Source organism: Hylobates moloch, unplaced genomic scaffold, assembly GCF_009828535.3.
Source record: "Hylobates moloch isolate HMO894 unplaced genomic scaffold, HMol_V3 SCAFFOLD_12, whole genome shotgun sequence".
NCBI lineage: Eukaryota > Metazoa > Chordata > Mammalia > Primates > Hylobatidae > Hylobates > Hylobates moloch.
In genome coordinates this window covers 29,560,865-29,587,727 of record NW_026652287.1, presented here as the reverse complement: position 1 = coordinate 29,587,727, position 26,863 = coordinate 29,560,865, and the positions used below count along the sequence as shown (strand labels likewise).

The window sequence follows — 26,863 nt, the reverse complement described above, 5'->3', positions numbered from 1 at the left end:
AAAATACAAAAATCAGCTGGGCATGGTGGTGGGCACCTGTAATCCCAGCTACTCAAGAAGCTGAGGCAGGAGAATCACTTGAACCTGGGAGGCAGAGGTTGCAGTGAGCCAAGATTGCACCACTGCACTCCAGCCTGGGTGACAGAGCATGACACCATCTGAACAACAACAACAACAACAAAAAAAAAACACATTTGAAAGAGATCAATGATCTGTATCAAGGAGCAAATGTGGCTTTCCTTTTCCCATGGGAGGATGTATCCTGTTCAAGATGGGTAAAGAATGGGCCCTGGAGCCTGACATACTTCATTCATCTCTTCATCCTTTTGCTAGCTCTGTGACCTTCAGTAAATATTAACAAAAGCAACCTTTTATCAAACACCTACTCTGTTCCAGACATTTTACATAAGCTAGCTCTTTTAATCACAGTCTGATGAAGTAGATATAAGAGAAAATGATGAGTGAAACAGTAATATAAACAAATACCATCAAGTTAAATTTCCTTTTTTTTTTTTTTTTTGGAAATAAGCCATCTTAACAATGGAAAAGGCAGCCATCCCCTAGCACGAGAACCAAATATACAAGGACAGTGGAAAAAAAAAAAAAAAAAAAAACAAAGGTTGGTTTAAAACCAAATGGTGTCTATGAAATGTAATGAAAGTAAGCAAATAATTCTTGCATGATTTTTGACCACAGAAGCATAGTAAGAGTTGTGTGCACTTGGTTTCTTCAAAAAGGGGATAGCATGGCTAGCAATGAATATGGCCAAGGAAAATGTGATCATATGGTTAGAAAGGTGGTGATAAATATGACTACTTTGATCAAAAAGGGCAGCCCTGCAAGACTGCCATACACATTGTCCAGACCTCCTCATAAACAGTCAAAAGAGGAGATAAATAAAAATATTAATGTTTAAGGGGGAATAATTTGTTTAGATTTTAAATTCAAGCATGTATGTTTGAAAACTTCTGGATATTATAGACTCCTTTCTTTTCTTGCAGATTCTAGCCAGGGCAATGAAATTAATGCATTATATAACTACACATTCACACTGTCTCACCTGTCCCTCAAACCAGTCAACCCTACCACTAGATGAAAACATGGGACTGAGGTACCAAAGCCATTAGGCAGCCTGTTCCTTGATGGTTTCCACTTCTGGGAATGTAGGACCTTCCCAGAGAAGGAACAGCCAAAGAGGTTATGGCCTAAATTTTCTGGCCAAGGAAGCAAGTCCTACACCCAGTCAGACATCACACCTGGTAAGAGGTGATAAAGTGGGGTCTCATCCCAGAACCCCTGAATGCAAAGCTCATGCCTCCCCCACTTTACTCCCCAAAGCAAGTCCATATCAGTTAGTATTTCCTCTGGCACATCATAAGCATATAGCAGATATAGCTCATTGATTTGTTTTTTCCAACTTTTATTTTAGATACAAGGGGTACATGTGCAGGTTTGTCACATGAGAATATTGCATGATGCTAAGGTTTGGGATATAGATCCTGTCACCCAGGTACTGAGCACAGTACCTGATCGGTAGTTTTTCAACCCACATTCCCCAACTTCCTCTCCCCTCTAGTAGTCCACAGTGTCTATTGTTCCCATATTTATGTAGATGTGTGTTCACTATTTACTTCCCACTTGCGAGAATATGCAGAATTTGGTTTTCTGCTCCTACGTTAATTCACTTAGGATTATGGCCTCCAACGGCATCCGTGTTGCTGCCCAAGACATAATTTCACTCTTTTTATGGCTGCATAGTATCCCATGGTGTATATGTACCACATTTTTAAAATCCAGTCTACCATTGATGGGCACCTGGGTTAATTCCATGTCTTTATTACCGTCAATAGTGCAGTGTTGAACGTAAAAGTACGCATGTCTTTTTGGTAAACTGCTTTATTTTCTTTTGAATATATATCCAATAATAGGATTGCTTGGAGGAATGGTAGCTAAGTCCTTTGAGAAATCTCCGGACTGCTTTCTACAGTGGCTGAACTAATTTACATCCCCACCAACAGTGTATAAACATTCCCTTTTCTCCACAGTCTCACCAGCATCTATTGTTTTATGACTTTTTAATAATGGCCGTTTTGACTAGTGTGAGATGGCATCTCACCATAGTTTTGATTTGCATTTCTCTGATGATTAGCGATGCTGGGCATTTTTTCATATATTTATTGGCTCCTTATATGTCTTCTTTTAAGAAGTGTTTGTTCATATACTTTGCCCATTTTTAATGATGTTATTTGTTTTTTCTTGTTAATTTAAGTTCCATATAGATTCTGGATATTTAGCCTTTGTGGGATGCATAGTTTGCAAATATCTTCTCCCATTTTGTAGGTTCTGTTTATTCTGTGGATAGTTTCTTTTGCTGTGCATAAGCTCTTTAGTTTAATTAGGCCCCACTTGTCTATTTTTTGTTTTGTTGCAATTGCTTTTGGAAACTTAGCCAAAACTTATTTGCCAAGGCCAATGTCAAGAAGAGTATTTCCTAAGTTGTCTTCTGGATTTTTATGGTTTGAGCTGTTACATTTAAATATTTGATCCATTTTGAGTTAATTTTTGTACATGGTGAAAGGTGGTGAAAGTATCTTCAGCATATAGCTAGCCAGTTATCCAAGCACCATTTATTGAATAAGGAGTCCTTTCCCCATTGCTTGTTTTTGTCAGTCTTGTTAAAGATCAGATGGTTGTAGGTGTGTGGCTTCAGTTTTGAGTTTTCTATTCTGTTCCATTGGTCTATGTGTCCATTTTTGAACCAGCACTATGCTGTTTTGCCTACTGTAGATTTACAGTATAGTTTGAAGTCAGATAGTGTGATGCCTCCAGCTTTGTTCTTTTTGCTTAGGATTATTGTGACTATACAAGCTCTTTTTTCATTCCATATGAATTTTATTTTGGTATTTACTCTATTTATTATTATTATTATTATTATTTCAATAGTTTGGGGGGAACAGGTGGTGTTTGGTTATATGGATAAGTCCTTTAGTGGTGATTTCTGAGATTTTGGTGCATCCATTACCTCAGCAGTGTGCACTGTACTCAGTGTGTAGTCTTTTATCCCTCACCCATCTCCCACCCTTCACTCCAAGTACCCAAAGTCCACTGTATCATTCTTATGCCTTTGTGTCCTAATAGCTAGGCTCCCACTTATAAGTGAGAACACGTGATGTTTGGTTTTCCATTTCTAAGCTACTTCACTTAGAATAATGGTCTCCAACTCCATTCAGGTTGCTGCAAATGCCATTATTTTGTTTCTTTTTTATGGCTGAGTAGTATTTCATGGTGTGTGTGTATGTGTGTGTATGTATATATTATATATACATCATTATAATTTTCTTTATCCACTCATTGGTTGATATACATTTAGGCTGGTTTCATATTTTTGCAATTATGAATTGTGCTGCTATAAACATGTATGTGAAAATGTGATTTTCTTTTCTTCTGGGTAGATACTCAGTAGTGGGATTGCTGGATCAAATGGTAGTTCTACTTTTAGTTCTTTAAGGAACCTCCATATTGTTTTCTGCAGTGGCTGTACATTCCCACCAGCAGTGTAAAAGTGTTCCCTTTCACCACATCCATACCAATATCTATTTTTTTATTTTTTAATTATGGCCATTCTTGCAAGAGTAAGGTGGCATCACATTGTGGTTTTGATTTGCATTTCCCTGTTAATTAGTGATGTTGAGAATCTTCTCATATGTTTGTTGGCCATTTGTATATCTTCTTTTGAGAACTGTCTATTTATGTCCTTAGCCCACTTTTTTATGGGATTGTTTGTTTTTTTCTTGCTGATTTGTTTGAGTTCCTTGCAGATTCTGGATACCAGTCCTTTCCCAGATCCATGGAATCATTTTTTCAATTCTGCAAAGAATAACATTGGTAGTTTGATAGGAATAGCATTGAATCTGTACATTTCTTTGGGTAGTATGGCCATGTTTAATATATTGATTCTTTCAATCTATGAGCATGGAATATTTCTTCATTTATTTGTGTTGCATCCAATGTTTTTAAGCAGTGTCTTATAGTTCTTCTTATAGAGATCTTTCACTACCTTAGTTAGCTGTATTCCTAGATATATTTCATTTTCTTTGTGGCTATTGTAAGTAGGATTGTGTTCTTGATTTCACTCTCATCCGAGAAGTTGCTGCTGTATAGAAATACTACTGATTTTTATACATTAACTTTGCATCCTGAAACTTTACTAAAGTTGTTTATCAAATCTAGAGGCCTTTTGGCAGAGTCGTTCTAGACTCAGAATCATATTGTAAGTGAAGAGAGATAGTTTAACTTCTTCTTTTCCTATTTGGATGCCTTTTATTTCTTTCTCTTGCTTGATTGCTCTGGCTAGGACTTCTAGTATTATGTTGAATAAGAGTGGTGAGAGGGGCATCCTTGTCTTCAAAGATACAGAATAGCAGTCTGGATAAAAAGATAAGACGCAACATCTGTTGTCTTCAAGAGACCTGTCTTACACGTAACAACATCGTGGGCTCAAAGTAGAAGGATAGAGAAAGACCTACCATGAAAACAGAAAACAACAACAAAAAAAAGAGTAGGAACAGCTATTCTTATATTAGGAAAAAAAAATACTTTAAACCGTAAGAATTAAGAAGGATAATGAAAGACATTACATAATGATAAAAGCTACAATCTAATAAGAAGCCTTAAATATCCTAAATATATACACACCCAACATTGGTACACCCAGATTCATTAAACAAGTTCTTCTTGGCTTAGGAAATGACTTAGAAAACCACACAATACTACTGGGAGACTTCAACACCCCACTGACAGCATTAGACAGATCATCAAGGCAGAAAACTAACAAAGAAACTCTGGACTTAAACTCAGCAATTGACTAACTATTGGACTTAATATACATTTAGAGAACACTCCACTCAACCACCACAGAATATATATTCTCTCATCTGCACACAGAACATATTCTAAGATCAGCCACATGCTCAGTCATAAAGCAAGTCTCAATTAATCTTTAAAAATTGAAATCATACCAAGAACACTCTCAGATCACAATGCAATGAAAATAGAAATCAATATCAAGTGCTTTTGATTTTTAAGACAGCTGCTGAATAACGTTCTACAAAATGCCATGGCCGCCTGTGACTCATGCTTTACAGTAACATATGTTTTCAGAGTTTAATTTGGTTTTAAACAGGAGTAAATGTGCCAAAAATCAGACTGTAAGATATTCATAATTAGGGACAGAACACAATAGTCACCTTACGTGAAGAGCAATTATTTAACATGAATTCATGAATTGCTGGATGGTGTTTTCTTGTGGAGACAGGCACAGCTGCTATGCTGATAAAGTGCCAAATTTTATTCTTTTTTTCCCCTTCTGTTTCCAAGAAGAAAAACTCTTCTGCCTTTTTCTATAGGTTTCCTCATTCTTTTCAGATGGGTCTACATGATTTAGCAGGTGATTACTGAGGCACCATTGTCTTTGTTTAGTGGTTTTTTTTTTATTGGCCTTTCTGCAACTGAGTGTGTATACATGTGTACATGTGCAACTTGTGCAACACATGGGTCTGTGTGCTAGGTGTCATTTTTGTTGCTTGTTTTCATTTTAATCAAAATTTATGTCATTCTGTAGGGGTATGCACATTTTCATAAAATAATGCAAAAATTGATATAAAAATAAAGTAGGTTAAAAAAAAAAAGGGTTGTGACTCCCAGTTTTTCAGCTGATTTGGAGAGCTGGTGAAGCTCACAAAATCTGAGAGAACATTCTGTGAACCAAAAGGTTTAGTGCATTATAGGGAATGGGGAGAAGTGAGTGGCCCACTGCACTGGGCAGAGCTCAACATACTGGAAAAATATACACATTTTCTTGAGAGCCTGGAAATCCAGTGATGGCCACAGAGCAACTCTGCAGAGAGATTTAGATAGGTAATTTTCAACAAGGCAATACAGGAATGATAAATTCATGGGAATAAAACATCCTCTTGAGACTGAAGAAAGCATTAAAGCATCCCACCCGAGACCACCACCAAAAAGTATTGTGTTTATTCACATACATGCTACATTTATTACTATATGCAGACAATTAAAAAACAAAGTTTGCTTCCAGGAACACAAAGATAGATATTTTTGCCCTGACACAACTATTTTACAAACACTCTATCTTCTCTGTTAAAAGTATCTCCTGTTCCATACTTTACATAATTCTGATTTTATCTTCTTTCAGCTCAATGACCTTGAGAACTGACACAGAGTTCTTCACCTCTGTTTTAGTCTTCCAAACCTTGAATAGTATGCTTCAAAGCAAGCTTTGCAACTGAGTTAAATGTTTGTTTTTACACTAGTTGCACAAAAGATATTACAACTAGTATATGCAAGGAGAATGGATTGATGTTATTTTATTAAGAGAAAGGGCCTATCCTTCCCTTATTTTCAAACATGGACTTTGATAATTGCGTCTTCACTCCATATCTTCCCTATGTCACTGTAATAAAAGCTATCTGAATGTACTAGTCCAGGAAGAGTTTGTTCGAATATATAAATTACTCTCTTCAATATTTAGAAGACAGTCAACATTGACCATAAACTAAAGAGAGTAACATAGGCATAACTTCCCTCTTCTGTCTCTGAAATATGAACAATACTTGAGTAATTTTAATGGGAAAATTCCCCCACTTAACTGTGGCAAAGTTTGTATACTGTAAGTGATTTAAAGGGTAAACCTAATTATCTTGTAGCACTAACCACTCTCCCTCTTCTCTCGAATTGCTCTCATCCAATCCATCCCCTAAAATGACCTGGATTGGTCTTCCTAAAGAGCAGTTAAACTTCGTGTTATTTTCCCTGCTCATAAATCACCAGAGGTTCTTCATACTCCTCCATTTGGCATTTAAGAGCTTCAGCTCCTTTATCCAAACCATCTTTCAGCCTTAGCCTCCATATTCCCCTGCACACACCTTTTCACACACCTCATTGTTCCCTTTGCATTTTATACTTTCCCATGTGTATGGCAGCATCCATACTTTGTCTCTTGCCTTCCACTCTCTTCTCTCCTATCCGCATCCAGGTCCCAATCTTAATTACCTAAGAGACTGCTATTAACCTTTAAGCGCTTTGAGAGGAGAAACTATCTTAATTATTTTTGAATCCTCTCAGTAACTGGAAAGTTATACTGGGTAGACGTTTGCACAAGATTTGCCAGGCAGATAAATGGATGGATGCAGAAATGGATAGGATAAGAAGTGGTTGGACCGACAAGTGAGTGGATAGAAAGATAATGAATCAACGGATAAATGGGTGAATGTATACAGGAGTCAATGGTTAGACTAATTAATGAATGGCATTATTAACATGAGATTTAAGTAATAGAAACCAGATTTTACAACGTTAGTTGACACTGAAGAATTCTAGCAAAGAATATCCATTAACTCTCTAATTCTGTCTAATTCAACTTTGTTCACAAAGACATTTTTAAAAGATAACTTTGCTATTCTACCCTATGTCCAAGAGCTATTTAGAATAACTTCTTATTTCTACCACTAACATAGAAGTGGTATTTAAATTAACCTCAAACCAGATCTATTTCTAAAGTACTACCTAACCAAATCCTCCTTTCACTGACTGGAGAAATATTTGTTCTTTTAATGGAGTAATCCTCACATCGGAAAAATTCAGGGTTTTGGAATTATCAATTCGTGAACACAGTTCTCCTAGAATCCAAATCAAAAGACATGAAAGCCAGATACCAGCAGGTATGCCGTCTTCTTAGATAGGATCATACAGCCTACTCTCATCTAACATATAATGCTAAGAAGATAATCTGATCTCCAACAAGCCCCAGATCATGAGCAGCTACTGTGATACAGGAAGAGGGGCCAGTTGAAACCAGTGTAATCACTGCAATAAACACTAACAGTTTACAATCAACAGATAAGCAGAAAAAAAAAATGTTTTTAAAACTATTTTAGGAAGCTCATTTTCTGTATGTAACATTCTGTTAATTTTTTTTTTTTTTTTGGTAGCCATATTACACAGTTCGCTTATCTTATAACTGCTATTGACAAAGGTCTGCAGTTCTTTCCACATGTGCTTCTGGTAGTCTCAGCCCATCAGGGAAAAAGAATTAAACAGATGAGTCCTGAACAGCTGTACCAGAGGGGGAAAATCTAGGTCAGTCTTGGGATATCATGGGAAGCTCCCCAAAGAAAGCACCATCCAAACTTAGATCTAGATGAAAGTTAAATGAGAATATGAGGTAAGGCAGGAAGAGCTACACGCACAAATGCTATCATCTTTCTTTCAGAAAACCACAGGGAGTTCAGTGAGATGGCAGCCTAAGGAGGAAACAGTTTAAGGCAGATAAAAGCAGGAGAGGAAGCAGGGTTGAGACAGCAAAGAACCTTAAAAAAAATTGTAAAGGAGTTTGGAATTTATTCTGAAGGCAATAAGGAGTCACCATGTTTTAAGCAAAGGTGTAAATTTTTAAGCCAAGATACGTTTTATACTTGATCTTAGCCAAAAGTGGTCCAAGATAGGTTTTAGAAAGGTCACCTTGGGCACCAGGTGGAAGTTGTTATGGGATAAAACAGACTAGAGGAGAATCAGGACATAGAGGAGATGGGTGACGAGATAGGAAGCAGCGGGGAAAACAAGTCATTCACCTCCCCAGGGCTGCTCCTGTAATCCAGTCTAACCCACCATGGATCATGTTGGTGATGGCTATAAAGACCAGTGACTCCGAATCTCTGAATGTCCCTAAACAGAGTCCCCCATGCTGGACTCTCCAATTCTCCAACTCTGCTCAGCACACTTGCCAGTCCTTCAGATCTATTTGTGTCCACTCCTTTAACTAAACCCGACTTCCCCAGTTTGACCTTGGCCTTTTGAGAATATTAGCTCAGAATCACCCTCTAGTCATTTCCATTCCTGGCCGCCTTGTGTGGATACCTCACCATAGCTCTGCTTCCTGGGGTCCAAACCCTGATATTATTTGCCTCCAGTTTCAGTCAAGCAGGGGCTTTATACAGAAGGTTTTCTGCCACAAAACTAAATGTGTGCAAAGGGTTTTCTATAACAAAAATTTCCATAACTGTGATTAATTGTATAAAATTATGTAATAATACTATATATAGCTGTTTTGCATAAACAATAATTGGCTGTTATATTAACATGTGGCCAAGTAAATGATACAGATATCATATAAAATTGCATTTTTAAAAACATTTCTTTAGAAAGGAAATGTTACAGAGGTGAAAAGTTGTATTGTCCTTCATAGGCATACTTTACATAGTTGTTTTCATTGCAAACATATGTTTTTTCAATGTAACATTATATTATAGATATTTTCTAATTGCTACAGCTTGATAATTAACATTTCAAACAACTTGGTTTTGTCTGCTTAGGTGGGTTTGCAGTACCCCTCTAACTGAACCCTTTGTACTTACAAAAACAACCATAGAAAAAGTACACACTGGGGGCTTCTTTCCTTTGAAGATTCTTTGGAAGACTTGGAAATCTTACAAACTGCCACGTGAGGATGTGGATACCAAGATCTTTGCTAAGTTGTACACTCACGATGAGCTTCCAGTTTTGTCTCTCTCCTTTTGCCTTCTGTACCCCTTTACTGCTCATCAATTGTCTGCTTATGTCAGCACTTCCCCTTCTAATGCAAACTCTCTAAGGCAGTGGTTCTCAAACTTTGCATGTTTCCTGTTTCTTTTTTTTTACCCAAGCTGGAGTGCAATGTCATGATTTCTGCTCACTGCAACCTCCACCTCCCTGGTTCATGTGATTCTCCTCCCTAAGCCTCCCAAGTAGCTTGGATTTCAGGCGCACACCACCACACCTGGTTGATTTTAGTAGAAACAGGGTTTCACTATGTTGGCCAGACTGGTCTCAACTTCCTGACCTCGTGATCTGCCCGCCTCGGCCTCCCAAAGTGCTGGGATTATACGCATGAGTCACCGCACCCGGCCTGCATATTTCTTTTGCACTATACACATTGTAGATTCACACAACCATTGGATTATTTGTGGTTATGAATAATTCCCAGCAAAATAGCATTAATTCCACTATTTCTTCCCACTCAAGAAAGCATCGTATAAAGTGAGAAGACAGTGAAACTATTCTACACATTTTTAAAATATTTTCAAAATTTTTTATTTTATTGTACAACTTACTAACAAAAATACCTTTAAGTAATCACAGTGCACCAATATGAGAAGATTGTGTAGTTGGGAATGATGTCCTGGGGACCAAGAAGCCTGTCTTATTCATCTTTGCAACTTCTGTCTCACAGTGCCTAGCCTGCTACAGAGACACAAGAGGCCCAGGGGCTAATGACAAGAGAGAAAAAATAGAGAAGGGAAGAAGATAATGTAGAAGAGAGGAAAGGAGGCAAAGAGAAAAGTAAAACCAAATAAATATAAATGTAAGAATATTTTAGGGCTGGGTGCAGTGGCTCACACTTGTAATAACAACTTTAGGAGGCCAAGGCGGGAGGATCCCTTGAGCCCAGGAGTTTGAGACCAGCATGGGCAACATCAGGAGACCCTGTCTCTACAAAATAAAATAAAAAATATTACCTGAGTGTGGTGGTGTGTGTCTGTGGTCCCAGATACTTAGGAGGCTGAGGTAAGAGGATCATTTGAATCTGGGAGGTTAAGGCTACAGTGAGCCATAATCTCACCACTGCACTCCAGTCTGGACAACAGAGCAAGACCCTGTCAATAAATATAAATAAATAAATAAATAAATAAATAAATAAATATCAGCATGATCAACTAGTAGCAAATGAACTAAATAAGACTCAAAAAAAGAACTAATATTCCAGTATAGGAGTAGTGTTTCAATACTGTTCTAAAACAACTGTTATGAAACACACCGTTGGGCTATAATTCCCTCTAGGAACTGAGGAATAAAGATCTGATGTCTGCACAAGTGTGTGTGCAAAAGATACAAATTAATTGCTAAATTGTCAAGATAACAACTTTCCAGAAGGAATGACTAATTGCAAAATATTTCAATCCTATTCGCCTGTCTTATATTCCTGGTTACATTCATGTTCCAAATAATAATAATAATAATAAGATGGTCAGAAATTATATTATTTGTATCTAAAATGTATTCATTGGAGCCAGAGGGATAGCTTTATGTATAATGAAGTATTGAACTTGATTAGACTCAGTATTGAATTATTAAATCGCTCCTTAAATAAAGAAAAAAGATGTTGCTCAGAAAAGCAACAATGGATAAATCTGATTGAAAGCCCTATTTTTGAACAATCCCTTGTTCTATTCAAATCTCTTTAAATTCACTGAAATGAATTTGAGTCCTGTAAAGGTCATGACTCAAAAAAGAAAAATCCAAAATTGATTTAAAGGGGCTAATCAAGGAGGAGATTTGCAGTACTTTCAAGAAACAACCTTCTGAAATGGAAGAGAATTGGCCAACAATTCCATTTTACTGGGCCACACGTTAATATAACAGCCAATTATTGTTCAACAAAAGCAATATCCCAATTCATTCTTTTTCACAAGGTAACGACTCTGGCCTGTGAGTTGAGAAAATAAAATGATGGACTAGACACACGCCACAGAGGAAAAGTGTGGAGTAGGATTTGGGGCTTTTTACTGGATGTGGTACATTTCATTAGTGGTTCTGAGTCCCCTGCTGGGCTCTTATTTCTAAGCTTTTTGTGTGGGATTTTCCTTTTAAAATGATACCTCAATGCAAATGTCCCAGTGTAAGAAAACACTTAGCACATGTCTAAGAAACCTGTAGAATGGCCATGGAAAGCACAGAAATTTTTTAAAGCAAAAATAAAGGAAAAAAAACGGAATATGTTAGACTGCCCTAGCAGGTGGGTATCTGGTGGTAGAAAACCAGCTCCAAAACAAGCAAGACTGTAACTGTAACAAGAAAAAAAGACACTTGGGTTCCAATAATCCCAACAAAACTAAATTGCAACCTGGGAACTTAAAAAAAAAAAAAAAAAAAAAAGACACAACACCCATCAAAAGAAAAATAAAACAATGCTCCCAAAATAGGCCCGATTATGTGGGTCACTGCATACTGTGTATTTTCCCTGTAGCATTTTATCATGGTTACTGTTGCCAGGGGACAGTTGATGCTCTCATTATATATGTTTGTCTTTCACATCCACATTGGAGCCAGTTTTTTTCCTTCGATGCCCCCAGAACTGTAACAGAAATAAAAATAAGGAATGGACCCCATTATTACACAAATACCTACAAAGCAGAGGGAGTGACCCCCATGGGTCACCGTGTTGTCCCTGGAAGCATTGATGCCCTTGCCCTGGGACCCCCAGCCCTTTGTCACAGGGTCAAAGCCAGGACCTCAGCTGAGTATCCTCTGTGAAGAATTAACAAGTGTGACAATTTGTGGGCCCTCCCCCCTTGGCCCCTGGTCTGGCCTGCCTGAATGCTGTAAATAGAGACATCTGGATAGAGCCCTTTCACTGCAGTAATTGAAAATGAACACGGATCAAGTTCTGGCCTGTTGTATTCATAAATCTTGAGGCTTAATTACATTAAAGGGAAATCTAGGGCCCAGCACTATGGAAACTGCAGATTCTATCAGGCGCTTGAATCATGAATCTTTAAGATAAGTGGGTTTTCTCTCCCCACCCCATCCCCTACTCTTTAGTAGAGTTGAATGGGAAATTTTCAAATCAAGTCTTCCAGTATTAATGCACCAGGAAACTTCTGAGAAGATTTTGTGCTCTACTGTTTGTACATGTGCTTCCATTGCATGTTCACTCAGTAACATTTGCAGCATTCCTCGGAGCAGATCAACATTTTCAGGCTTAAAATTAGTCACATTTCTATGAGGAATGACGACAGACTTGACAGATATTTAAAATATGATTTTCCCCCAAGTTGAGCAGAAAGAGCATGCCTCTAGTTAAAATTTAGTGAGTTTCAAAAAAAGAATTATGGCAATTTAACATTACAAATGAAGTCAAAGCTCTCGGCATCCCCTGTAAAGATAACAAGTTGAGAATTAGACTCCAGAGTAGTTCTACTGAAATTTATAAATAACCCATCACATAAGTTTTTTATTGTTTAATATAAAAATGTATTCAACTCTATTACCTGAAGATGGATTTCAAAGTAAATGCATGATGCTATTTATTCTGTTTATATTTTTGTTATAATTTTGGGTATTGGATGACATTTGGGCCATTTTGGCAAATGAATGAATGGAGGACATTGCAACTTAACTTACTAGAAATGCATCTACACCAATCACCGTGCAGAAGTGAAGCCTTATGAGCACAAGCTCCAAAGTGATTAAGATCCCCCTGCACATGGTGCCTCTTCCCATTTGTCACATGCCATGGGCACAAAAAATAAATGCTGTGGAAATGAGCTAATGAATCTACAAACTGAATCTGTATCTCTGGGGTCAGCTATAATAAGGAAAATATGTTGTTACTGTCCTTTTGTCTTCATCCATTTGTGATGATTTCTTATCAGCTAATAAGAAAATCACTGGGTATAAAAACATACCAAGTGGCTGGCAAGATGTCCGAATAGGAACAGCTCGGGTCTGCAACTCCCAGCAAGATCAACGCAGAAAGGCAGGTGATTTCTGCATTTCCAACTGAGGTACTTGGCTCATCTCACTGGGACTGGTTAGGCAGTGGGTGCAGCCCATGGAGGGCAAGCCAAAGCAGGGTAGGGCAACACCTCACCCGGGAAGTGCAAGGGGTCAGGGAACTCCCTCCCCTAGCCAGGGGAAGTTGTGAGGGACTGTGCCATGAGGAACAGTGCATTCCGGATACTATGCTTTTCCCGTGGTCTTTGCAACCTGCAGACCAGGAGAGTCCCTCAGGTACCTATACTACCAGGGCCCTGGGTTTCAAGCACAAACTGGGCAGCCGTTTGGGCAAACACCAAGCTGGCTGCAGGAGTTTTTTGTTTTTTGTTTTCATTCCCCAATGGTGCCTGGAACACCAGCGAGACAGAACCATTCACTGCCCTGGAAAGGGGACTAAAGCCAGGGAGCCAAGTGATCTAGCTCAGCGGATCCCACCCCTATGGAGAGCAGCAAGCTAAGATCCACTGGTTTGAAATTCTCGCTGCTGGCACAGCAGTCTAAAGTTGACCTAGGAAACTCAAGCTTAGTGGGAGATGGGTGTCTGCCATTACTGAGGCTTGAGTAGGTGGATTTCCCCTCACAATGTAAACAAAGCCACTGGGAAGTACGAGCTAGGTGGAGTCCACCACAGCTCGGCAATGCCACTGTAGCCAGACTGCCTCTCTAGATTCCTCATCTCTGGGTAAGGAATCTCTGAAAGAAAGGCAGCAGCTCCAGTCAGGGGCCTATAGATAAAACTCCCATCTCCCTGGGACAGAGCACCTAGGTGAAGGGGCGGCTGTGGGCGTAGCTCCAGCAGACTTAAACCCTCCTGCCTGCCAGCTCTAAAGAGAGCGGCAGATCTCCTAGCACAGTGCTCGAGCTCTGCTAAGGGACAGACTGCCTCCTCAAGTGGGTCCCTGCCCACCCCATGCCTCCTGACTGCAAGACACCTCCCAGCAGGGGTCGACAGACACCTCATACAGGAGAGCTCCAGCTGGCATCGGGCAGGTGCCCCTCTGAGACAAAGCTTCCAGAGGAAGGAACAGGCAGCAATCTTTGCTGTTCTGCAGCCTCTGCTGGTGATACTCAGGCAAACAGGGTCTGGAGTGGACCTCCAGCAAACTCCAGCAGACCTGCAGCAGAGGGGCCTGACTGTTAGAAGGAAAAATAAGAAACAGAAAGGAATAGAATCAACATCAACAAAAAAGGACATCCACACAAAAACCCCATCCAAAGGTCACCAGCATCAAAGACCAAAGGTAGATAAATCCATGAAGATGAGGAAAAACCAGCCCCAAAAGGCTGAAAATTCCAAAAACCGAACACCTCTTCTCCTCCAAAGGATCACAACTCCTTGCCAGCAAGAGAACAAAACTGGACGGAGAATGAGCTTGATGAATTGACAGAAGTAGGCTTCAGAAGGTGAGTAATAACAAACTCCTCTGAGCTAAAGGAGCATGTTCTAACCCAATGAAAGGAAGCTAAGAACTTTGAAAAAAGGTTAGAGGAATTGCTAACTAGAAAAACCAGTTTAAAGAAAAACATAAATGACCTGTCGGAGCTGAAAAACACAGCACGAGAACTTCGTGAAGCATACGCAAGTATCAAAGCTGAATTGATCAAGTGGAAGAAACAATATCAGAGATAGAAGATTGACTTAATGAAATAGAGTGTGAAAACAAGATTAGAGAAAAAAGAATGAAAAGGAATAAACAAAGCCTCCAGGAAATATGGAACTATGTGTGAAAAGACCAAACCTACGTTTGATTGGTGTACCTGAAAGTGATGGGGAGAATGGAACCAAGTTGGAAAACACTCTTCAGGATATTATCCAGAAGAACTTCCCCAACCTAGCAAGACAGGCCAACATTCAAATTCGGGAAATACAGAGAACACCACAAAGATACTCCTCGAGAAGAGCAACCCCAAGACACATAATTGTCAGATTCACCAAGGTTGAAATGAAGGAAAAAATGTTAAGGGAAGCCAGAAAGGTCGGGTTACCCACAAACGGAAGCCCATCAGACTAACAGCTGATCTCTCGGCAGAAACCCTACAAGCCACAAGAGAGTGGTGGCAATTATTCAACATTCTTAAAGAAAAGAATTTTCAACCCAGAATTTCATATCCAGCCAAACTAAGCTTCATAAGCGAAGGAGAAATGAAATCCTTTACAGACAAGCAAATGCTGAAGGATATTGTCACCACCAGGCCTGCCTTACAACAGCTCCTAAAAGAAGCACTAAATATGGAAAGGAAAAACCAGTACCAGCCACTGCAAAAACATACCAAACTGTAAAGACCATCAACACTATGAAGAAACTGTATCAACTAACAGGCAAAATAACCAGCTAGCATCATAACAACAGGATCAAATTCACACATAAAAATATTAACCTTAAATGTAAATGGGCTAAATGCCCCAATTAAAAGACACAGACTGGCAAATTGGATAGAGTCAAGACCCATCAGTGTGCTGTATTCAGAAACCCATCTCACATGCAAAGACACACATAGGCTGAAAATAAAGGGATGGAGGAATATTTACCAAGCAAATGGAAAGCAAAAAAAAAAAAAAAAAAAAAAAAAAAAAAAAAAAAAAAAAAAAAAAGCAGGGGTTGCAATCCTAGTCTCTGATAAAACAGACATTAAGCCAAAAAAGATTAAAAAAAAAAAAAACAAAGAAGGGCGTTACATCATGGTAACGGGATCAATGCAACAAGAAGAGCTAACTGTCTTAAATATATATGTACCCAATACAGGAGCACCCAGATTCATAAAGCAAGTTCTTAGAGACCTACAACGAGATTTAGACTCCCATACAATAATAGTGGGAGACTTTAACACCCCACTGTCAATATTAAACAGATCAATGAGACAGAAAATTAACAAGGATATTCAGGACTTGAATTCAGCTCTGGACCAAGTGGACCTAATAGACATCTACGGAACTCTCCACCCCAAATCAATAGAATATACATTCTTCTCAGCACCTCATCACACTTATTCTAAAATTGACCACATAATTGGAAGTAAAACACTCCTCAGCAAATGCAAAAGAACAGAAATCATAACAAACAGTCTCTCAGACCACAGTGCAATCAAATTAGAACTCAGGATTAAGAAACTCACTCAAAACTGCACAACTACATGGAAACTGAACAAACTGCTCCTGAATGACTACAGGGTAAATAACGAAATTAAGGCAGAAATAAGTAAGTTCTTTGAAATCAGTGAGAACAAAGACATAACATACCAGAATTTCTGGGACACAGCTAAAGCAGTGTTTAGAGGGAAGTTTGTAGCACTAAATGTACACAGGGGAAAGCAGGAAAGATCTAAAATTGACGCCCTAACATCACAATTAAAATAACCAGAGAAGCAAGGGCAAACAAATTCAAAGCTAGAAGAAGACAAGAAATAACTAAGATCAGAGCAGAACTGAAGGAGATAGAGACACGAAAAACCCTTCAAAAAATCCATAAATCCAGGAGCTGGTTTTTTGAAAAGATTAGCAAAATAGATAGACCATTAGCCAGACTAATAGAGAAGAAAAGAGAGAAGAACCAAACTGAGACAATAAAAAATGCTAAAGGAGATATCACCACTGATTCCACAGAAATACAAACTACATCAGAGAATACTATAAACACCTCTATGCAAAGAAACTAGAAAATCTAGAAGAAATGGATAAATTTCTGGACACATACACCCTCCCAAACTAAACCAGGAAGAAGTTGAATCCCTGAATAGACCAATAACAAGTTCTGAAATTGAGGCAGTAATTAATAGCCTAACAACAACAAAAAAAAGTCCAGGACCAGATGGATTCACAGCCTTATTCTACAAGAGGTACAAAGAGGAGCTGGTACCATTCCTTCTGAAACTATTCCAAACAACAGAAAAAGAGGACTCCTCCCTAACTCATTGTATGAGGCCAATGTCATCCTAATACCAAAACCTGGCAGAGACACAACAAAAAAAGAAAATTTCAGGCCAATATCCTTGATGAACATTGATGCAAAAATCCTCAATAAAATACCGGCAAACCGAATCCAGCAGCACATCAAAAAGCTTATCCACTGTGATCAAGTCAGCTTCATCCCTGGGATGCAAGGCTGGTTCAACATACACAAATCAATAAACGTAATCCATCACATAAACAGAACCAATGACAAAAACCACATGATTATTTCAATAGATGCAGACAAGGCCTTTAATAAAATTCAACACCCCTTCATGCTAAAAACTCTCAATAAACTAGGTATTGATGGAACCTATCTCAAAATAATAAGAGCTATTTATGACAAACCCACAGCCAATATCATATTGAAGGAGCAAAAGCTAGAAGCATTCCCTCTGAAAACTGGCACAAGACAAGGATGCCCTCTCTCACCACTTCGATTCAACACAGTATTGGAAGTTCTGGCCAAGGCAATCAGGCAAGAGAAAAAAAATAAAGGGTATTTAAGTAGGAAGAGAGGAAGTCAAGTTGTCTCTGTTTGCAGATGACATGATTGTATATTTAGAAAACCCCATCGTCTCAGCTCAAAATCTCCTTAAGCTGATTAGCAACTTCAGCAAAGTCTCAGGATACAAAATCAATGTGCAAAAATCACAAGCATTCCTATACACCAATAACAGACAAACAGAGAGCCAAATTATGAGTGAACTCCCATTCACAATTGCTACAAAGAGAATAAAATATCTAGGAATACAACTTCCAAGGGATGTGAAGGACCTCTTCAAGGAGAACTACAAACCACTGCTCAAGGAAATAAGAGGACACAAACAAATGGAAAAACAGTTCATGCTCATGGATAGGAAGCATCAATATCATGAAAATGGCCATACTTCCCAAAGTAATTCATAGATTAAATGCTATTCCCATCAAGCTACCATTGACTTTCTTCACAGAATTAGAAAAAACTACTTTAAATTTCATATGGAACCAAAAAAGAGTCCATATAGCCAAGACAATCCTAAGCAAAAAGAACAAAGCTGGAGGCATCACGCTACCTGACTTCAAACTATACTACAAGGCTACAGTAACCAAAACAGCATGGTACTGGTACAAAAACAGATATATAGACCAATGGAACAGAACAGAGGCCTCAGAAATAATGCCACACATCTACAACCATCTGATCTTTGACAAACCTGACACAAACAAGCAATAGGGAAAGGATTCTCTATTTAATAAATGGTGTTGGGAAAACTGGCTAGCCACATGCAGAAAACTGAAACTGGACCTCTTCCTTACACCTTATACAAAAATTAACTCAAGATGGATTAAACACTTAAACATAAGACCTAAAAACCATAAAAACTCTAGAAAAATAACCTCGGCAATACCATTCAGGACATAGGCATGGGCAAAGACTTCATGACTAAAACACCGAAAGCAATGGCAACAAAAGCCAATGAGATCTAATTAAACTAAAGAGCTTCTGCACAGCAAAAGAAACCATCATCAGAGTGAACAGGCAACTTACAGAATGGGAGAAAATTTTTGCAATCTATCCATCTGGCAAAGGGCTAATATCCAGAATCTACAAGGAATTTAAACAAATTGACAAGAAAAACACAACTCCATCAAAAAGTGGGCAAAGGATATGAACAGACACTTATCAAAAGAAGACATCTATGTGGCCAACAATCATACGAAGAAAAGCTCATCATCATTGGTCATTAGAGACATGCAAATCAAAACCACAATGAGATACCATCTCACACCAGTTAGAATGGCAATCATTAAAAAGTCAGGAAACAACAGACACTAGAGAGAATGTGGAGAAAAAGGAATGGTTTTACACTGTTGGTGGGAGTGTAAATTAGTTCAACCATTGTGGAAGACAGTGTGGTGATTCCTCAAGGATCTAGAACCAGAAATATCATTTGACTCAGCAAACCCATTACTGGGTATATACCCAAAGGATTATAAATCGTTCTACTATAAAGACACATGCACACATTTGTTTACTGCAGCACTATTCACAATAGCAAAGACTTGGAACCAACCCAAATACCCATCAATGATAGACTGGATAAAGAAAATGTGGTACATATACACCATGGAATACTATGCAGCCACAAACAGGAATGAGATTAGTTCCTTTGCAGGGACGTGGATGAAGCTGGAAACCATTATTCTCAGCAAACTAACACAGGAACAGAAAACCAAACACTGCACGTTCTCACTCATAAGTGAGAGCTGAAAAATGAGAACACATGGACACAGGGAGGGGAATATCACAAACTGGGGCCTGCTGGGGGGTGGGGAGATAGGGAAGGGATAGCATTAGGAGAAATACCTAATGTAGACGATGAGTTGATGGTACAGCAAACCACCATGCCATGGCACGTGTATACCTATGTAACAAACCTGCACATTCTGCACACAAAGTATAATAAAAAAAAACATACCAAGGTACTATGAGGAGAATATAATACTAGTTGACATTTTTCAAGAATATAATCTCTCAGACATTGTGCTAGAGTCTCCACAGATAATCTTCCAAATGCTCACCGGCATTCATCCAGGGAGATACCATTATTTCCATTTTCTAGATTGGGAAGCTGTGGCTCAGAGACATTAGGAGACCATAATCACACCTAAAAGTGATGGAGTTGAAAATTAAATAAAGGCCATTTTGACTCCAGAGTCTATATTATTTCCACAAAGCCACATGAATAGCTAACCTTTTATAAAAATCTACACTTTATAAAACACTTTCCTGTATGTCATGGATGGTAAAATATTGCAGTCAGACCATGACTCTGGATTCAAATCCTGCATCCTGCACTTATTGTTACGGCAACACAGGCAAGTTAACCTCTTCGGCCTCTTGAGCTCCTCATAGTTAAAAGGGGAAATGGCACTGATAGTAATAACGAAAGCCAACTATGAGGGTCATTTTGAAGATGAAATGAGACAATATACACATATACATTACGTACCCTGGCCCACAATAAGTGCTTAAGAAATAATCACTGTATCATTATTCTGTCATTCACACAAGCTTTTAATGAGCATTTTCTATTATGATTTGACTCTCTAGAAACCTCTTAATGTTAGCAGCAGAACGTATCCAAGTCACACAGCACCAAAGTATGCTAGTGGCAGTGAATCTGTACAGGTCTACAGCAACTTCAATTCTTGCCTCCTCAGGAGAAAGAATTTTACTGAGGGGCATAAGGCAGGAGAGAAGGAGGCAGGTTTTAAGGCAGGAGTGAAAGTTTATTTTAAAAACTTTAGCGCAGGAATGAAAGGAAGTACGGTACACTTGGAAGAAGGTCAAGCAGGCAACCTGAGAGATCAAGTGCACAGTTTGACCTTTAACTTGGGGTATTATACATTGGCATGCTTCTGGGGTTGCATTACTTCTCCCCTGATTCTTCCCTTGGGGGCTGTCCACATGTGCAGTGTGTTTACTGGAGTTGTACACATGCTCACTTGAGGCATTCTTCCCTTACCAGTCAAGTGTTCCTATAAGGTCATACACCAGTTAAGCTCGGCCATTTTGCCTCTTAGTAAGCATGCTTAACCCCACTTACCCAACTCCTGAGATCTTATCCACAAGATGCTTATCACCAGCCTTAGGTGTTTCTATCTATTGGAAGACTGTCTTTCCCTGGCACTGGCTGCGACTAATTATTATTTTAGAGAGGCAGTTCAACAACCACCTGACCATCACCTGATGCTTGCCTGACCCTCCTGGTTGACAGTGGGGGGGCCCTCTCCTGCCCTGCTCATATCTGACTAGCTACCTACTGTAACATTAATAAACACTTTCTAGAACCTTATTTGATGCGCTGAAGAATTCATGACATACAATAGGAGGTTTCTGCTTCTAAAGAGGCTTGCTGTCTAATGAGAGAGATAATATGTAATGCTCTTACTCTATGTTATGAGCTGAATTGTGCCTCTCTCCCAAATTCACACGTTGAAGTCCTCACCAGTACTTTAGGTTATGACTGCTTAGAGATAGGGGTCTTTCAAGAGGTAATTAAGGTTAGATAAGTTGGTACAGGTGGGTCTTAATCCAATATGCCTGGCATCCTCGTACGAAGAAGTTAGGACACAGATACACACACAGAGGGATGACCATGTGAGGGCACAGCAAGAAGGTGGCCATCAGCAAGACAGAGGCCTCAGAAGGAATCGAACCTGCCAGCACCTTGATCTTGGACTCCCAGCCTCCAGAACTATGAGAAAATAAATGTCTGTTGTTTAAGATATCCAGTCTGTGGTATTTTCTATGGCAGCACAAGCAAACTAATACACTACACAAAATAGATTAAAACCATAAAGAAAAAGCAACCCAAAGCCCAGGACTCCCAGTGAAATATAAACTTTCTTTATATTTCACATTATACAGTCCTCTGTATTACCCAGGCCATAGCTTCCCAACAGTAGGATATAGATACGTTTGCTGTTGTGTCCAAGCACCTAGCACAATTCCTGGCCCCGAATAAATATTCATTACATAATAAAACCACAAGAAATTCTTTCTCCTTCCTTTCCTGTGTTTTACTGTAACCAAATAGTTGATGAAAAAAAGTAAATGGAGCTAGCACAATTATTAATGAATTATGAATGAGGAATTCACAAGGAAAGCATCATGGTGACACCATCTGAACTCACAGTTCAACCTCAGGATATATAAAAGGGGAAGAGGTAGATATGTGCCTCATAATATGATGCAACAAGAAGGATATAGCAACATCTCTGAAGTACAATTTCCTAACAATTGTACCAGTATCTAATTGAATCTGTAGATCTAACTACCCATTTGTAAAATGATGGGGAACAGAAGAACAAGTTAAAGACACAGCAAAATCCAGGAAGTGGGAGGGACATTTACAAAGAAATGACCTACTTTCTCTAACAAAAGAGTGGTATGGGTTGAAGGAACCCATTGTTATAAAACAAATGTGAACTTAAGACACATAACAACATATGCAGAATGTGCAACTTGTTCAGCTTGTCACTCAATTTTACCAAGTGCAAAAATGAAATGTTTGAGACAATCTTGGAAACAGAAATACGGACTAAATTGTATTGATGAATGACTTAACTTTGCTTGGCATAATAATAGCATGGCCAATACATGGAAACATAGAGATGTAAATTTAGATATGGATATAAATAGCCTTACCAACTAATAATGCATCCTGAAGAATTTGTGAATAAAATGGCATGATGTTTGAGAATTTCTATAAGAGTTTTAAAACTAACTTGATTCTCCTAAATGCTCTATCAAACATGGCAGGTTTTGTTTTATTTTTTTAAAATGAAGACATTGGTAACCCAATTCTCTTGGTTAAGAGGCTTGCCAAGGTCATTCCGTCAGGAAATGGCAGGACCAGCTTCTTCAAACTCCTACTCTGGTACAAGTGGGTACTTCACCGTAGACCCCTAACTTCAAGAAAGGAAAATAGAGGCATAAATTTTAAATTAACATTTGTTATTATGCAAATAGTCTTGTTGAGTGTTTTATGTTCACTACAAATCCATGAGATATGTGCTATTAGACCCATTTTGCAGATGAACCAGAACTCAAAGAGGTCATGTGATTTGTCAAGAGTGGCACAGAATTAAAACCCAGATTGGCCTAACTCCATTTCAAATGAGGTACAACACCACACCGTGGCTCCCCTCTTGGAGAATTACAATGTACAGTAGTTTAGGCCAAGTTCTACAGTGAAAAAAAAGTGTTTAAATTCCTTCACCAATCATTTCTCAACCACTGACCATGGAACCTTCCTTTTACACTTAGCATCCATTAAGTTTGCATATAACCACAGGGTACACAAGAATTGCTTCAAGCTAATAATGGATGAAATCTTACTATACTTCTGCTATGTTTGAATTTGTGAATATTAACACATGCCATAATTATTTTTAAAAAATAAACTACTTTTCATTTACCTAGCAAACAGTTAACTACATATGGCCAGCATCATTTTTAATTGATAAGCACCAACTTTACTCTGTCATAAAGCAAATATTGTTTCCTCCCTAGTTGGACTCCTAAGTATTATATTTTCCAAATAGCCCACGGGGTTTGAGGCACCCTTCCCCAACCCAAGCTTATTGGAAAGTTTATTTCCTAGACTACTGGACAGAGAAGGGGAAGGAAATTTACATTTTGCCAAATGATCTCATGATTTAATGCCTCTGGTAATACTAATACAAGCTCAAGCCTTTTGGCCAAATTTTGCAAAAATGGTTGAAATATTTTTTTCCTGTAGATATAAAACCTTCAAACAAACTGATCATTAAAAGGAAAAGGAAAACTAAGCAACAATTTCAAACTGGGCTATTTTAAGAAATGCCTTCCTCACATAACAAAAATTTCTCACCTCTTCCTGCCCACCATGAGTATTTTTCCACTCATTTCTGAACTCGGAGATCTCTGTGGATCTGACACACAGGAGGAGCAGCCTCCAAGGCAGTGAGCAGCACCTAATGGAGTCAGGTTTGAATGACTGAAGCTCATGAAGGGAGAGTCCTCAAAAGCAGCAGTGGTGAGCTGAGGGCTGGGGACAATGGAAAGCAAGCCCCGTCTTCAAGATGTGCAGAAAAACATCCTTTCTCTCTCGGATCTGGCATCATATTCAGATGAGCAAATGTGAAAACAGGAAATGTGTTCTCAAATGACAGAAACTTCTCTTGAGAAAAGGGGAAGTGTGAATCCAGTTTAAAGAAAACTCGATCATTAAAGACAAATTATTTTCTCTTAGAAATCAAAAATCTGGCCCCAGCATGGTGGGTCATCTCTGTAATCCCAACATTTTTGGAAGTCAAGGCTGAAGTACAGATTGAGGCCAGGCATTCAAGACCAGCCTGGTCAACATAGTGAGACCTCATCTCTACAAAAAAATTAAAAAATTAGCTAGGCTTGGTGGTGTGCACCTGTAGTCCCAGCTACTCAGGAGGCTGAAGTGGGAGGATCACTTGAGCCCAGGAGTTTAAAGTTACAGTGAGCTATGATCACACCACTGCACTCCAGGCTGAGTGGCAGAGAAAGACTCCATCTCAAAAATAAATAAATAAAGTCAAAAATCTGTATCAAAACCTTTAAAACATCCACCAAAATTTTCACATGCAAATTTTCCTCCACTTTTACAACTTTCCCTTTACTGCTCTCAATGTTAACATTTTATAACATAACTTTTATTATGAAATTCCACATTATGAAATCTGACATACATATATTTCTCTAGATATTTACAATGAGATAATGCCAGCAACTAACCATAACCAATGTGCATGCACAGCAATTATTTCTTCACAAAAGCAAGGAGCGGTATGATTGATTATCTCACATCTACTTTTTGGTCTCACAGTCTTATAGGGATGACAGTTCTGTGAACAATGACATTTGCATGCACTGGACAGCACAGATGTGCAAGTCAACAACAGGTTGCTGGTTTGGGTACCTAAGATCTTCGCAGGCTAAAGACAAGGAGGCTTCCCTTGCAAAGCCCTATTGTTGACATTCCAACCTAACAAATGGGGCCTTAGCCTATTCTATCATGGCACCTTCCTGCTGCAATCTAAATCAGCGCTCCGTTCTGCCAGTTCCCTGTACATCCTGGCATAGCCTCTTTTATTCCCATCCTAATATACACTGCATTATCATTTTTTAACAAATCACCAAATCACAGGGCTTTATGATCAGAACAATGTAGATAATAAAACTCTTAAATTAACAAATAATACATTAAGCACTTTCTATGTGCCAGACACTGCACTACATGCTTTCCATGTGTCATACATAGATCTTTTTAAAAAGAAAAGAGTAAATGAATGAAAGAATATATGTATTAAAGAGTAAAAAAAATGTAATTTTTCAAACTGTTTAAAAGGGAAATAACCTTGGAAATTATACATTCTCAATCATTCATTCAACAAATATTTATTTTATTTAATGCCTGTTAGACACTAGGTTTTGCCCTACATTCTGAGAACTAAGTAGTAAACAGGGCAGGTGCTCTAAGCAGCTTACAGTCAAATGGAGAGAGTTACCACATGGAGACGTGAAAAAAAGGAACTGAAGTCCTGAGTTTCAGGCTAGTAAGGAGGTGCATGGCTAGTAACTTCTATATATTAGAATAAACTGAAATCAAACAGCACAAGTTTCATCTTTTCAAACACCTACACAGAGAATGTTAATTATTGCTGAATATTTTGTCAAGATAATTTTGTTGCTTATCTATGACTAACAGGTGCCAGAAATTTTATGTTGTAGAGAAGAACAACAAAGGCAGAAGAGGAAACTGATACAGAATGAGCCCCCAACCAGTGGCCCAGAACTCTGCCAGATGTTTTTATGTTCCTTATCTTAGTCAATATCCATTGACCTTCTAAGCCTGATGTTTCCTCCATGTTGCGAATAAGGAAAATTAGTGCACTCTAGAGTTTAAGTAACTTTTCTGAGACAATCTGCTAGTGGGTGGCAGAGATGAGATTAAATCCCAGGACTCTCACTCCACACTCCCCATTGGAGACTATTGTGAATGGAAGAGCACAAGCCTCATCTAACCCTCAGCAATTCTGATTTTTGCCATGTCAAAATATAAATTTTTAGGTGAAATCTCTTTATTTTTTCAATTAGCAATAATTCAAAAAATTAAAAATACTCTGCAGGTCAAACAAAACATATCTGTAATTAAATGCTGAAGTCATTCATTTGAAACCTCTGCTTGGCAGTGTTTTTCTCCACTGAGTTTACCCAGCTGAGCAGGGTTGGCACATACCATAAAGGGTACAAAAAGGCTGTGCAAGAAGTCATGTTGAGTTGAGATCAGACATAAGCTTATTTTCTTCATGGCGTAGAAAGAGAAAGAGACTAAGCACTTTATAGATGATATCAAATTGGATGGGTGATGCTAAGTCCTCGAAATGTAAAACCAAAATTTTAATTAGCTATTTCCAGATTTCATGTTGCATATTTTTTTAACATTTTAATGTTTCTAAAACCTGTATCTTATCATCAATGTCAAATAAAAATCTTTACTTGTGCCATTTGTCTCCTTTTCTTTGGTTATATATGCCAAAGGCTTATTTTATTGTTTTTTACAAAAATTAACTTTTTGGTTTTATGGATCAACTTTGCTGTTTGTTACCCATTTTAATAAATTATGTTATTGCCAGGCGCGGTGGCTCACGCTTGTAATCCCAGCACTTTGGGAGGCCGAGGCTGGTGGATCACAAGGTCAGGAGATCGAGACCATGATGAAACCCCGTCTCTACTAAAAA

At 38.5% G+C, this 26,863-nt stretch overlaps 1 protein-coding gene across 11 annotated transcripts in view; it reads right to left on the bottom strand.

Moving 5' to 3' along the window:
- Window positions 1-26,863, bottom strand: part of CUNH12orf42 (chromosome unknown C12orf42 homolog) — a 222,365-nt gene that overhangs the window by 108,845 nt on the left and 86,657 nt on the right. The window contains exon 4 of one of the 11 annotated variants that reach the window (XM_058425344.1): window positions 10,572-10,709. The exons of 9 other annotated variants lie outside the window; for them this stretch is intronic. The gene's annotated coding sequence lies outside the window, so the exon portion shown is untranslated. Of the gene's footprint in view, window positions 1-10,571; window positions 10,710-23,961; window positions 24,012-26,863 lie in introns of those variants that run through there. One more of the 11 variants, XM_058425349.1, reaches the window with a different exon arrangement.